Raw genomic sequence first — 13564 nt, 5'->3', positions numbered from 1 at the left:
GCAGACCGCCCTGAGCCAGCTCTGGGTTATGGGGCAGGGAGCAGCCGGCGCTGAGCCATGTGGGCTATGGGGCAGGAAGGGCAGAGGAGAGCCGCAGGCGCTGAGCCACCTGAGTTATGGGTCTCGCACGGAATGGTGTGAGCACAGACACACGCACGCACCTGTGCGAACATTTGCACGCACACATGCGTGGACACAGACATACACACGCACCGACCTGCCCACACCCACGCGTGCACACCCACATGCACCCAGACACACACAGACACACACACACACACAGCCTCCAAGGGCCGGCTGCAGCTGGTTGTGGGAGGCTGGGTGCACCCAACAGCCCCCGGGGGCCAGGCTATCTCCAGCTGCTCTCACCTCCCCCTTGTAGGTGTATGGGGGGGAGGGCACGTAGGGCTGGTATCTAAGCCCCACAGATGTTCATGCCCCATGTGCTCCTGCAGCCGGGCAAGGCTCAGCTGCCCCCCAGATCCAAAGAGGCCCTTGATGTGGGGCGCTGGTGGCTGGGCCCCCAGCTGATTTCCGGCGGGGCCGTGCTGCAGGGTCGTCTCCCCACACACGGGCACCCACCTCCCGAGAGCGTCCTAGGGACAGGTTAGATGAAAGACGAGCCCTGAATTCCTCACCGGGGAGGGTCGGAGCCAGAGTCTGCGCCCCTGACATGCGCAACAGACATGATAAGATCTGCAAAACGTTGGTGTCAGTGTACGTTTTACAAGAGGCTGTGTCCTGGGAATGCTCTGCTCAAACAACCCCAGATTTGGACCCCTCCTCTCCCCGAGCTGAGGCCAGAATCCAGGAGTCCTGACCCCCAGCCCGCTGTTTTAGCCACTAGACCCCAGCCCCCTGCTAGAGGTGAGGACAGCCAGAACCCAGAAGTCCTGACTCTGAGCCTGCCTCCTTTGACCAACTGACCCCACTCCCCTAAGACAAGAAAAGAACCCAGGAGTCCTGACTCCAGGTCTCTGCCTGCTCTAACCACTAGATCCCACTCCCCTCCCAGAGCTGGGAAGGGCACAGCAGAGCAGGGCACAGCAATGTGTATGCCCCACAGAGCAGGGCACAGCAATTTTCAAGACCATCCGAGTCAGCCTGTGGATTTCAGAGCACTTAGAAAACCCGGCTGGCAAAGAGCAAGGCGCCTAGAGCAAAACGGGCCCCTTCTCGCCCGTCCCTGGCGTTGAGGTGGAGGGGCCAGGCCGCACGTCTGTGCCCTTCCAGTGGAAGGAGGCAGCGCTCCAGGCTCTGCTTCTCCCCAGGGCTCTGGCGGGGCTCCCAGCTGAGCCGCCGCAGCAGGAACTACTCAATCTACACCCACACCCAGCCCCGTGGGGCTCAGGCCACCCTATCCACCTCCCGGGGCGCCCCAAGGAGACCTCCAGACAAAGGGTGAGCCAGGCCGCGCCTCCGCAGCTCCCTGCCTGTCACTGATGCCAGCTGTGCCCGGGCCAGCAATGAGCACCGCACTTGCTGTGCCCAACTGTGGTGCTGGCCGCGGGCCACGCGGACCCTGAGGCTGGGAGCATGGCCCTAATCTGGGAACGGGTGGCTCCTCCCAGCAGCAGGACAGGAGCCACGCTGGCAGGGGGCTGGAACCCTGGGGGCCGGGGAGCCCATGAGTCACATCCCCAAGCTCCAGAGGCATCATCTGAGACCAGGAAATGACCCCCAGGCCAGAGGGCTGTGGAGGGCAGGAAACGCGGTGAGTGGGCGGCCCAGGCAGAAGTGGGGGAAGGGGCAATATCTGCAGCCCTGGGTGGCGGCACACAGGGTTCGAGCTTGGGAACCTGGACTCCTGGGTTTTGTCCCCGGCTCTGGAACAGGAGTGGGGTCCAGTGGTTAGAGCAGGGGGCTGGGCCCTTGGACTCCTGGGTTTTGTCCCCAGCTCTGGAACAGGAGTGGTGCCCAGTGGTTAGAGCAGGGGGCTGGGACCCTGGACTCCTGGGTTCTATCTGCAGCTTTGGACTGGGAGTGGGGACTAGTGGTTAGAGCAGGGGGGCTGGGGCTCTGGACTCCTGGGTTCTGTCCCCAGCTCTGGGATGGGCATGGGATCCAGCGTACGTCTATATTGCAAAAAAAAACCTCACAGCAACGAGTCTTAGCGCTCAGGACAATTGACTCAGGTTCACGCTACAGGACTAAAAGTCGCCATGTAGACGTCCCGCTCAGGCTCTGAGCCCCACCCAACTCCCTGGGATTCAGACTATGCTGCTGTTCTTAACCTCCCAGTCTGAGCCCCACGAGCCAGCCTGCGTAGACCGGGGCTCGGAGGCTCGCCACAGCAGGGTTGGTTTTTGCAATGGAGACGTGCCCGGGGTGGTTTAGAGCAGAGGGGGCAGGGACAGGACTCCTGGATTCCTTCCACCTCCTCCTTTGCCATCGCCAGCGACCCTCTGCATGGTACTTGCCATGTCAGGGACAGGCAGCGCATGCTACGGACCCGCTCCTGCAGGAGGGGTCGTTCCTCCGCACAGAGCCTGCAGAGAGCCCAGCTGTGCTGGCTTGTGATTGCCACGCCGGCTGGCAGCTTCCTGGGCCCTCTTCCCTTCTGAGCAGCTAACTTCACTGGGCGAGTCTGACCCACACCCCACCAGGGGGCAGAGGCAGCAGCTCCTGCCATCAGGCTGACTGGGGCATAGATGCCCCGGGACACCCCAGTACTTGCCACCCATGCAGGAGACGAAGGAGATCCTTGCCCTGTGGAGCTGACGATTGGGGCAGAGGAGAGTGCTGTGGGGGGAGGGGCAGGGGACGGGGGGGGGGAACGGCTCTGTGGACAGTGACAGGGGCAGATTAGACACAGGCCAGGAAAGGTGAAAGGGCCACCTATCTGTGTTTGTACAGCACCTAGCACCATGCAGGGCCTGAGATGGGGCTCCTGGATGCTACGGAACCATGGAGTGTAATACAAATGCGTTCCCCGCCCCGACCCCTCTGCTCCCAACCCCATCTCCAATCTCACACGTGTCACCCTCCTCCCCTGGCTGCCCTTGCAGTCCCTCCCTGGCAGGAGCTGCTGCTCCAGGGTGCTCTGAGCCCCCCTGCACTGACAGACGCGACCCAGGTAGGGTGACCATATGTCCCAATTTTATAGGGACCGTCCTGATATCTAGGGCTTTGTCTGATATAGGCGCCTATAACGCCCCCTCCCCTCCGACCCGATTTTTCCCACTTGCTATCTGGTCACCCCACGGGGGCAGAGACAGGCAGGGAAGGCAGAGCCCCCGGCTGAGCCCAGGGACGGAGACTTGGGGCACCTGGGCGGGACAGACAATGCATGCAGACAGAATTAGACCCATGCAGTAATTACCAGCAGCCAAAGCTCTGCTCCCATCGCAGGGGGAGGGAAGGGGGGGCAGCCCCTCTACACCACAAACGTCCAGGGACCAAACTTCCCCAGAGTCTAGCCAAGATGCACAGTGAGGAGAATGGAGGAAGCACTGGGGTCTAGTGGTTAGAGCAGGAGGCTGGGCGCCAGGACTCCTGGGTTCTGTCCCCAGCTTTGGGAAGGGAGTGGGGTCTAGTGGTTAGAGCAGGGGGCTGGCACCAGAACTCCTGGGTTCTATCCTCAGCTCAGTGGCACAGAAAGGGTCTGTGATCTTTTCTCCCTCTGTGACGAGGGCACGGGCACGCTGCCTGGGGCCATGAGGGTGAACTGGTGGTTGGTAGGTGCCAGGTTTCCCGGCTCGGACGCTGCCCTGCGGTGGGGGCCTGGGTGAATCCCTGACTCTCAGGCTGCCCCGGGTTCAAACTGCGTTTTGGTGCTGGCAGGGGATGGGCAAAGTTGGGGGAAGGGAGCAGGGGTCAGAAAGGCAATGGAGAAGGGTAGCTAGTGGGGGGCAGGAGAGATGGGGAAAAACCATAGGGACAGGGGCAAGAGTAACAGAGGCTTGGGGGGATGGGTGGCCAATGGGAGGAGGAGGGCGCAGAGGGATATGAGGGTGGCTGTGGGCCATGGGGGGCTGGATAGACACAGAGGGATATGTGGGCATCTCCAGTCCAGCAGACACATGGATGGAGGGGAGGGCCCGTTATTCCCCTCCTAGGGCCCCAGTCCCACTGGGACCCTCCCCCAGGGGTGCAGAGCCCCATGGAGCTGTGGCAAGGCAAGACCAGTAGGTCCAGCCTGGCGGGGGAGCTGGCCCCACCTCATAGAGATTAGCCGAGATCAGGGACCTCACACCAGAGCCGCCTGCTCCCGGGGCTTGTGCCCGTCTGCCCCACCCGGGGAGCCCAGCGTGGACCACACCGGGACCAGGCAGCATTAGGCTCGCCAGGAAGGTGAAGGCGGCAGCTGGGAAGAGACTTGGCCCAATCCCATTCACCTGGCACCGACATCCCCTGTCGGCAGGGCATGTACCCAGCTCCCCCTCTGGCTCTCCCTGCTGGCGGGGCCCCAGCAGCAGCTCAGTGACCTTGACATCCTAGGCACCCTGCCCTGTGGCTCCCTTCTCTGGGCGTCCCCGCCACACACAATCCTGGGGTAGAGGTTGGTCTAGTGATTAGAGCAGGGAGCTAAGAGGCAGGACTCTGGGGTTCTGATTCCTGGCTTAGTCCCTGACTTGCGGTGTGACACTGGGTAGTTCCCGTCCCCTCCCTGTCCCTCAGTTTCCCCCCCCCCGCCCGCCCAATGGGGCTGGCCCTGCCTTGTGTCCAGGGATATTGGTGAAGTGCTTTGGGCCCTTCGGCTGGCCAGGGTGAGAGCCAGACAGGGGCGGAGGGTGGGGAGGAGGAGATGGGGACGGAGGCTCGAGGGGAGCAGGAGCCCCGCGCACTCCCCTTACCGTGCTCCGTGGGCGATTCTGGGGCTCACTCCATCGCCTGCCTGCCTGCCGGGACGCAGCCGCTCTGGCCAGTGGCTCCACAGCGAGCTGGACTCCGGGAGGAGATGGAGGGCGTCAGGGGGGTTTCCTGAGAGGAAGCCCCTCCCTGTGGCCCTGGCTGGCAGCTTCCCACACAGCAGCAGGGCAGTCGCCGGTTTTCTGGGCAGCCAGCGCCAGTATCTGCCTGGAAAGCAGCTCTCTCCACACACCTCCAGAGAGCTCCGGAGAGCGTCAGTCCAGACTGGGTGCCAGGGCAGCTCTAGGGGGGCGCTGCCGGGGGGCTGGCATCAATGGGGGGCTGCAGATCTGGAGAGAGAGGCGGGTCGGGCTCCCAGGGGTTGATTCCCCCTGGCCGGGTCCTGAGTGCAGCCACCTGTGCTGGCTCAGGCTGGGCACCAACAGCTGCCCTCGGGCCTGGGGTGTGTCGCCCCCGGGCGCCAGAGGACAGGCCCCAAAGGAGCCGCCCTGGGCACCAGGGCTGGGCTGGAGGGAGCCAAGGGCATTCTCTGCAGTGGCTGCCAGATACAGACAGGCTCTGCGGCTCCCCCATGGTCTCCAGCAACCCCAGCTTGGAGGGGACTCTGCAGTGGCTGGGCAGCTTGGCCTTGGGGTGTGTCCCCATTCAGGATTCCTCCACATGCCAGGCTGGCGAGGAGGGAGGGGGGTTCCTGGCACAAAATCCCAGCCAGAAAGGTCCCCAGCTCCATCCTCAGACCAGTTCAGGTCTCTCCGGCCCACCTCCGTGGGGCGACAGCTGCCATCGACCCCTGGCCAGCGGATCCCCATCCATGCTGGTGGAAAATCACTGAAAAGGCCAAACTCACACCTGGCATCGACATGAGCCTCGTATGTTTGTCCAGGCAGCTGTGCTGATGTGGAGGAGGTCGCGGTCAGCCAGTGGCCAGTTTGCCTGATGTGTACACGCGGAGGCGTGTGATGGTGAATCTGGGAGTAGCTAACCTGGGTCAACCAACCCCATAAAATGACAGGAGGGAGTAGTTAATGGAAGGTAAATATCAGCCGGTCCCTGTGGGCCCCTCCCAAATGATGTGACATGCCAGATAATACGCTGGCACAGCAGATTTTGCATACTTTGGGGACATGTGACTTCTTTGGGAAGAGGGTGTAAGTGTTAGGAAGATCACATGGTAGCTAGCTTTTTCTATCTATATACACGCATCTATCCAAGAAGGCTGGTAATAGTGTTTGACAGAAGAGGAACATGAGACCGGATGGCCTCGGGGTAACCTATACCCTGCTACGAGGGATCATAGACCAGAGTAACCAAGACCCCACTACGAGGGACTCAGAAAATAGACCAAAGACCCGTGGGAACTTGAAGAAGAAAGAGACAGTCGTCATCTAGGAGCGGTAGCGATCCATTTTGTTTCCCAATCAGGATGCTGTGGGAAACTGAGGCTTACTAAGGAGAGGCGTTGTTTAGTCCTTTCTAGTTCTTGGTGGTTTCTGCTTTTCAATAGACAGCTCTGCACTGAAGAGACTGAATCCTGGTCTTCACTGGCTCGGTTACTGGGTGCCCAGTTGTGGGCACATGAATTGATCTGAATTGATCCCCAGCCCAACAGCTGTCTTGTGCTTCTTTAGCTCTGCGCCCGCCCCAGGGAGCGAGGTGCCCCGGCCAGGGGTCCCACCCGCTCCCCCACACACCGTGCAAACCCCCAGGAACCTGTTGCCCCGTCTGGCTGTCCAGCACTGGAGCCACCCATGGGGGTTGCGGTATATGAGGTACCTCCCTGAGCAGAGCCTCTACGACCCCCAGTGCCCTGCCCCAGGCTGGCACTGCCCTGGCTCCCCTTCCTGCACCGGGAGAGCTACCTGTCAGGCCATGTGGGGCTGGCTTCCCCGGCCTCTTAGCTGCATTGTCAGGCTCACACCCTGCAGATAGCAGCTCTGAGCTAGCCTAGCCTAGCCTCCCACGCTAGCATGATGGTGCTAGAGCATTGGACCAGCAGAGAGACCAAGGACCTGGGCGCACCACGGTTTGGCTCAGGACACAGACGCCTGCCTCAGCCACGGACTTATCCCAGCTTCGCCGACGTGGGGGATCCGGATCGTGGCGCTCAGAGCCCTCTGCTCCAAAACCCCAGGGCCCCCCGCACCGCGGCTGATGGCAAATCGCCATCACACGCCAGGCCTATGACACACAGAGATGCAGTTCCAGGCCCAGCCAGCAGAGCTGCACATTGTGGTCCCAGCCCAGCGGGTCAGCCTGAGCTGTGTTTTGCATTTAAAGCCGAGACTCCAGCTCTTTGTTCAAGCGTGAAGCTGAAAGTGCCTCGCTCCCAACAGGCCGCGCTTCCTGGCGGGACGGAGAGCGACGTTGCCTGCGAATTCACAAGGAATCCTGCGTCTCCCCGGCTGTAGGTTCGGGCTGCGAGGTCATTAACTGACGGGCCCCCGCTTTGATGCCGAGGGGGGGTCCCGACCTGGCCGACCACTCTGTGCAGAGTTTGTCCAGCGCTCCGGGTCTCCGGTAGGTTCGTGTGAAAAGCCTGTGCTAGGCACCACACTGAGAAGGGGACTTTGGACGCTGTGCGATTGTCTTTGTTTGGGGCTGTTGTACTGTGTTAGACAGCGCTTTGGTGAAGGGGGCTGCATGGGGCACTGGCTCGGAGGGTGTGTTTGGTGGGGGCTGAGGTTCGGGGGACACTGCGTGTGCCGCTCCAGCCAGGTCTGGGCTGTCCAGCCCTTTTCTCTTGCGGACCACGCTAGCGACATGGAGCTACAGAGCCAGCCCAGCACGAGCCCAGCCAGCGTGGCAGGGACTGCAGGTCGGCCCCGTCGGTAGTGGGCACGGGACAGGCACTGGCTGGAGCCCCTTGAACTAGTCGGTGAGCCCTCTGGTGGCGCTCACCGTGTTTGGAGCCCCGCCGGAGCAGCATGGGCAGGCGGCCAGGCCTGCTTTGTGGTGTAGTTGATGAACGTGGTTGCTGGGGTCCCACGCGGCGCCTCCCGGCTACGGCTGTGGGCGAAGGGCGAGAGGCACCACAGCCACCAGAAGCCATTTGGGGGCTTTGCGTGGAGGTGAGTTTGGAGGGTGCCAGCCCACGCGATGCAGGCCCTGGGGACTGGCCGGCCCTGGAACCCCCTAGATCAGGCTGGGGCGAGTAGGTGGGGCCAGGGCCCCGGGGAGTTCCAGGGCTGGGCTGTGTGGGTGGGGCTGGGGGCACGGGGAGTTCCAGGGCTGGGCCATGTGGGGGTCGCGGAGGGCAGGGAATGGGGAACTTCATGGTCCTGGGCCCCAGGGCTCCTGCTCCCAGACCTTTGGCTGAGCCCTGGAGGGAAGCCCTGGTCATATGCAAATTATTTACTGTCTTGCAAATTAGCTCATTGCAATAATTTTCCTAACAAGGGGCGGGTGTCTGCGGCGGCACCTCGTTCCTGACCCTCTGCTGCCCCCCTGCGGCCAGCCCCAGCGCAGACAGCGCAGCAGGGTGCTGCAGGTCTGACACTCCCTTTGGGGTGGGTGGGGGATCAGCAACACGAGGCTGCGGCGGGTAGGGAGGGGCAGATTGGGGCGAGTGGGAGTGGCAGGCTGGGGTGGGGGGCTGGCAGAGAGGGTGAGTGGGTGGACTGGCAGAATGGGGCAAGCAGAGGGACAGGCTGGGGGGCTGGCAGGGGAGCTGGACAGGGACTGGCAGAGTGAGGGGGCTAGCAGAGTGGGGCAAGTGGGGAGATCTGGGGGCCTGGCGGGGGGGGGGGGGGCTGTGGTGGCTGGCAGACTGGGGCGGGTAAGCAGACTGGGGTGGGCCAGGCAGGGATGCCATCAGGAGAGGGATCCTTTCTGCATCAGCCAGACCCACGTGGGGAGCCAGGGTTAGAAGACCCCAGAGTGGAGGTGTGGGAGCCTTCTGCTGGGCCGCATGCAATGGCAGGGTCCCCTCTGGGGGCTGCCCGCTGGGCACGAGGCTGCAAACACGACACAAAGACGTGTGACTTCCGGCTGACCAGCCACCCGGAGCCACTGATCACACCCGGGCCAGGCTAGAGGGGACCAAGAGTCTGGGATGGGCCCCTCAGTCTGATCCCGGGTGATGGGGAAGGGCTAGGCCAAAGAGCCCGCTTCAGGCAGAGGCAGGTGTGGGGGACCAGGCTGAGTGGGCTCAGGGGTCTATGATGTGGGTTGTGGGGGTTGGCAAGTGGGGGGACCCAACTAGAACCCTGTTGCGTGCACATCTCTTCTCAAACTCCACTCAGCGACATTTCCTAAAGCTTATGGAAATCATACATTTGCAGATGGTTCATTGGTCGTCTGCACTCACGCTAGAGTCCCGGGCACTATTCACCCCACCTGAGCCCCCTGCACCAGCACCATCTGCCCCAAGCCAGCACTATGGGCCCTGCCAGAGCTCTCCCTGGCACCATCTTCCCGACCACCTCCCCCCACCTCAGCACCATCAGCCCCATCAGAACCCCGCCTACAGCTGTGATTATTCCTGTTCCATCTGGGGAATGGGGCTACGATGCATGGTGCAGGCTGCGACCCAGACCCCAGACAGCACCCAGAAGCAGGGTGTTCTCGTGTGTGTGTGCTGGGGGGACCGTTTGTGGGGCAGGAGGGAGTGTCCCAGACTGTCCCCTCATAGAAACTGGGGTTTCTTGAGATTCCCCGTCAGGCTTTGGAACAAACTGATCAGTCAAACAGTAATAAGGCACCAGCACCAGATGGTATCACACAAGAGTTCTGAAGGAACTCAGATCTGAAATGTCAGCACTATATGAAATGTGGCATGTAACCTGTCACTTAAATCAGCTTCTGTACTAGATGACTGGAGGATTTTTTAAAAAGGCTCCAGAAAGGTGATCCTGACAATTCCAGGCCAGAAAGCATAACTTCAGTACCAGGCAAATGGCTGTAACTATTGGAAAGAACAGAATTATCATACATATAGATAAATGTGATTTGCTGGGGAAGAGTCAACATGGCTTTTGTAAAGGGAAATCATGCCTCACCAATCTATTAGAATTCTTTGATGGAGTCAACAAGCATGTGGACAAAGATGATCCAGTGGATAGAGTCTACTTGGATTTTCAGAAAGCCTTTGACAAGGTCCCTCACCAAAGGTTCTTAAGCTGCCATGGGATACGAGGGAAGGTCCTCTCCTGAATCATTAACTGGTTAAAAGACTGGAAACAAAGGGTAAGGTCCCCAACTATGAGTGGTACAACGCTCTGTGATATACCCTGCTGGCGAGGAGATTATAAACAGTCAGACCTCTCCCGGGGTGCCGTGAGCCAATGTCGGAGGTGTGTGTCAAAAGAGACGTTGTGGTGGCCTGTTTTAATAACGCGACAGCTACCAAGGAGGGGATTGTTGTGGGCCTGGCTTGGCCTGAGTTGCTTGACCAAACTGCTTGACCACTGGTGAGATTGCTTGACCACCGTTTGAGGCCTAAGCCTCAGCAGTCTGACAGCTCTTTACAAATTGGCAGAGACCAATAGAGTGCTGAGTAACCTTGTGGTATCTCCGTTTTTGCCCACCACAGCACATAACAGCTAGTGTGGGTTTGCACAACACAGCAAATAGTTTGTGAGTTTACAGCTGTACATAGATCAAGGTGAACAAGGACAAGAGTTTATATATTTGATGTTAAGGGATGATATTTCCCACCACGTCTTCCACTACCAGATGTTGTTTTGCTCCAATTTATCAGGGTGAGAACATGAATATTAGTTATTACTAACAATGAAGGATAGAACAAGTGAAGGACATGAGAACGTCATCTAAGATAAGTGAATGAATGGATGTTGTGTAAAAAAAGGGTATAAAAAGCCACCACCCAGGCAAGGGAGGGCACTTCATCACCACCTGATTACACCGGAGATGCTGCTGGCCTGATCCCCTGGTGGGGCTCCTGAAGACAGTCATTCCTGAATACAGCCTCTGGAGTGAATACATGACTCCTTGGGTCTAGTGAGTATGGATATGTTGTCATTAATTTTTGGCTTTGTATTAAACTAACTATCTAAGAAATCCTTGCCCATTAAACCTTCTTGACCTGCAAATCGGGCGTACCATGTCTCACTGGTAACTTACACTAGTCATAGCGAATGTCCTGCAACACCCTACACCGCACAGGCCACATCGAGTCCAGCATCCCTCCCCGCACCTTCAGCAGTGCCACAGTGGGGCTAAAACAAAGAAACACACCGCCTCAGTGTAAAGCCTCGAAGGGATGGCAAATCACCCAGGATCCTGGGTGAGCTGTTCCAGGAGTTACACAGCTGCCCTTTATATCAAACCCATATTTGTTTTGCTTCAGCTCCCACCATCAGATCTGGGTCTGCCATTGTCTGCTGGATTACAAAGCTCTCTGCTCTCCGAACCCTGCTCCCCAGAGCAGTGCTGGCAGGCCGAGAGCCGGTCACCTCTGAACCTTCTCTGGGATAAACTAACCAGATCCAGCCCCTTCAGTCTGGTCCAGCCCTCAGATCGTTCCTGTAGCTTTTCTCCAGCGTGTCAGTTCCGTGTTTGACATGTGACCACCAGAGCTGGATACAGGATCCAGGGATGGTCTTCCCAGTGCTGTATCCAGAGGGGATATCACCTGACTGCTCCCTACCCCCGAGTCCTTTGCAGAATCCCTGCTTCCCAGGACACAGCCTCCACCCTGGACATGTGACCAACACCTTTGTCCTTAGATTGATGACCTTGCAGTTGGCTGTTAAACCTGTGCAGTCCCAGGCACCAGCTGACCCAGCAATCCCGCTCTCTCTGTGAGAGGGATCTATCTTCCCCCCTGCTCACCACTCTGCCCAGTTGCATGTCCTCTGCAACCCTCACCAGCAGTGACTGGATATTTTCTTCCAGATCATTGATAAAGATACTGACTTGTGTAGGGCCGAGAGCAAGGCCCCCACCAGACACACCCTGGAGTGATGGCTTTCCATTCTCAGTCACCCTTTGATCTCGCCCTTAGCCAGGGTTCGATCCCATGTGTGTGGGCAACGGTGGCTTTGCAGAGTGTGAATTCTTTTCCAGCCAGGCTTGTGGGACCCATCTGGCTCTGTTCTGACAACAGTTACCTTCCCTGGCTAGCCAGGGATCTCCTGCCATTATTCAGCCAGTGCAAGGTGTCGGCCCAGGTCTGGGCTGGGCTGAGCAGGTGCTGCTGGGGAAGCACCAGGGGCATATAACAGACCTGTGTGTTGTGGGGAAGCCCAGTGCCATCATTATCTACCCGATGCTGCTCAGCAAGAGGAAACCAGTCAGAGGGACTTTATTTACCACTCAGCCACTTGGCAGACAATAACCCCAGCTGTTGGCTCGCCAGCCCCAAACAAGGGCACCAGTCAGCAGGGCGCAGCCGACCCGAGGCCAGAACAGCTCCTGTGTCCTCTGCACCAGCTCGCAGATGGATGGAGTCACATCAGGCTGAGACAGGGGAGATGTGGCCCTGGGGAACGGAGCCATCCCTTGACAGTGCCAGGGGCATCCTGCAAAGTCAGGCACTCTGGGGGGATCCTGCAGGAATGGTGCTGCCGGGGAGATCCCACAGGGGAGATCCTGCAGGAACAGTGATTCCTGGAGATCCTGAAAGAGGATCCTATAGGGATGGCACTGCCAGGGGATCCTGCAGGGGATCAGTTCAGGGAAGCAATCAATTTGCAAACACCTAGAGGATAATAAGATGAGGAGTAACAGTCAGCATGGATTTGTCAAGAACAAATCATGTCAAACCAACCTAATAGTTTTCTTTGACAGGGTAACAAGCCTTCTGGATGGGGGGGATGCGGTAGATGTGGTAGACCTTGACTTTTGTAAGGTTTTTGATACTGTCTCGCATGACCTTTTCATAAACAAATTAGGGAAATACAACCTAGATCAGTGGTCCCCAAACTTTTTACTCCGTGCCCCCCTTGCCCCGTCTGTGTCCCCCGATCCCAACCGCAGCCCCCCAACATGGCCCTGCTCCCAGCCATGGCCCCCGACTGTGGCCCTGCTCCCAGCCCCAGCTGGGAGCGGGGTCGCGGTGGCCAAGGGCCCTGAGGGCTGTGGTGGGCCCCGGTGGCCAAGGCTGCAGCCGAGCACGGCAACCAGGGCTGAGCCAGGGACCAAGCACCAAGGCCGTGACTGAGTGAGGAATTGGGGCTGAGGCCACAGCCAGATCAGGAGCCGTGGCTGGGGGGCAGGGCCAGAGCAGAGCCCGTGTCAGAGCGGGGGTGGGTAGCGCTCCCTCCCTGTCCCCATGGGGGCTGGCCTGGGCTCTGCTGTGCCCCCTGCCCCCCCAAACGTTCCTCCATGTCCCCCTGAGGGGGCCTGCTCCACAGTTTGGAGACTTCTGATCTAGATGGACCTACTATAAGATGGGTGCATAACTGGTTGGAAAACCATCCCCAGAGAGCAGTTACCAGCAGTTCATAGTCAAGCTGGAAGGAGATATCAAGTGTTGTCCCGCAGGGATCCGTTCTGGGCCCAGTTCTGGTCAATATCTTCATCCATGATTAGATAATGGCATAGAGAGAACACTTATAGTTTGTGAATGATAGATACCCAGCTGGGAGGGGTTGCAAGTGCTTTGGAGGATAGGATTAAAATTCAAAATGATCTGGACAAACTGGAGAAATGGTCTGAAGTAAATAGGATGAAATTCAATAAGGACAAATGCAAAGTATTCCACTTAGGAAGGACCAATTAATTGCACACATACACAGTGGGAAATGACTGCCTAGGAAGGAGTGCTGTGGAAAGGGATCTGGGGGTCATA

This window comes from Emydura macquarii, unplaced genomic scaffold, assembly GCF_026122565.2.
Source record: "Emydura macquarii macquarii isolate MOO-44397 ecotype Brisbane River unplaced genomic scaffold, CSIRO-AGI_Emac_v2 contig_1790, whole genome shotgun sequence".
Classification (NCBI taxonomy): domain Eukaryota; kingdom Metazoa; phylum Chordata; order Testudines; family Chelidae; genus Emydura; species Emydura macquarii.
This window is presented reverse-complemented; position numbering follows the sequence as displayed.